Source organism: Trypanosoma theileri, assembly GCF_002087225.1.
Source record: "Trypanosoma theileri isolate Edinburgh chromosome Unknown TM35_Tth_97_V1, whole genome shotgun sequence".
Lineage (NCBI taxonomy): Eukaryota > Euglenozoa > Kinetoplastea > Trypanosomatida > Trypanosomatidae > Trypanosoma > Trypanosoma theileri.
Window position 1 is genome coordinate 3,590 of NW_021639939.1, and position 1,231 is coordinate 4,820.

The window sequence follows — 1,231 nt, forward strand, 5'->3', positions numbered from 1 at the left end:
AGTATCCCTCTCAACTAGAGACTCTTTATACCTTTACAAAAACTTTAGCCTCACCCGATCCCTTATAGAGTCGTGACTGTACGAGCGCCTTTGACACTGATGGGTTCTCATCCAATGATGAAACAAAACGAAAAATTAGTCAACACTTTTGCGCCAATGCGCAACATAATTGGTGGGGGCGGATTTGCCACGACTTGAGTTAAATCTATCCAATCATAAAAAGACTCAAAAGCTTCCTTTTACCTGTAAAGATGTTTGTCTCCAATAATCAACATCACACCGAACATCCACCTCCAGGGCTCAAATTTCACCCATTCTGGAGTCTTGGGATCCATTTGGAGAGATCAATTTTTTTTTTTTTTTAGATTCTGGTCTGACGACATCTGCAACCCCATCGACCCACTCATTGTCTTTGTCGGCGTCTACAGCATTAATAAACTGCATACCACCCGACTTTTTTAACTACCGATAGAAGGAGAATCAAAAAACTGCGCCTCAAACAGTGATAAATCAGAGGTATGCAGATCTGTCTGCCCGATCAATCATAGAAGAGTCACGCCATTACCTCCATGGCACACCATCCTCTAAACAGAGTCACTCCAGATTCATTAGGAAAAGGCATTTCCGTCGACAATGGTGACGACCACCTTTTTAGGTCTATTTTGATTTATGTAGGCTTTCAAACGCCTACCCAAGGCACTCCACTCACGGATCGACAGAGTACGGGACCAAAGACATACATGCAAACTATAATAAAACACTAATAAAGAGAAACAACCAAAAACCCAAACTCCTCCTAAGCGTTCAGCCGGCAACTCTTCGCGCCTGCAAAAAGCAACAAAACAATAAAGTGAAAGAAAAATGAAAACAACACACAATAACCCACAAAAGAATAGACCACTAGTAAACACATATTCTTTCCAAAGAGACACCATCCAATAAAAAAAAACGAGAGAACAATTAAAGAAAACTACAATTTAATTAGTAAAAAAAAGAGAATATGGTTCCAAGAACATACCAACTTGAATGTATAAGCCAATTGATCTTTCTGTAATCAATTTGGGTATTATAATTACATTCAGTTCATTCCGACACATCAATGTCCTCGAGAGAAGCGTATGTTTGGCTTTTCTCAACAAGTGAAATGACGGTCAAAAGAAAAAACAAAAAAAAACAGATCATCTCATGTGGGTTATTAAATCATATTCCGTTACAAAAACTTCAGATAAAA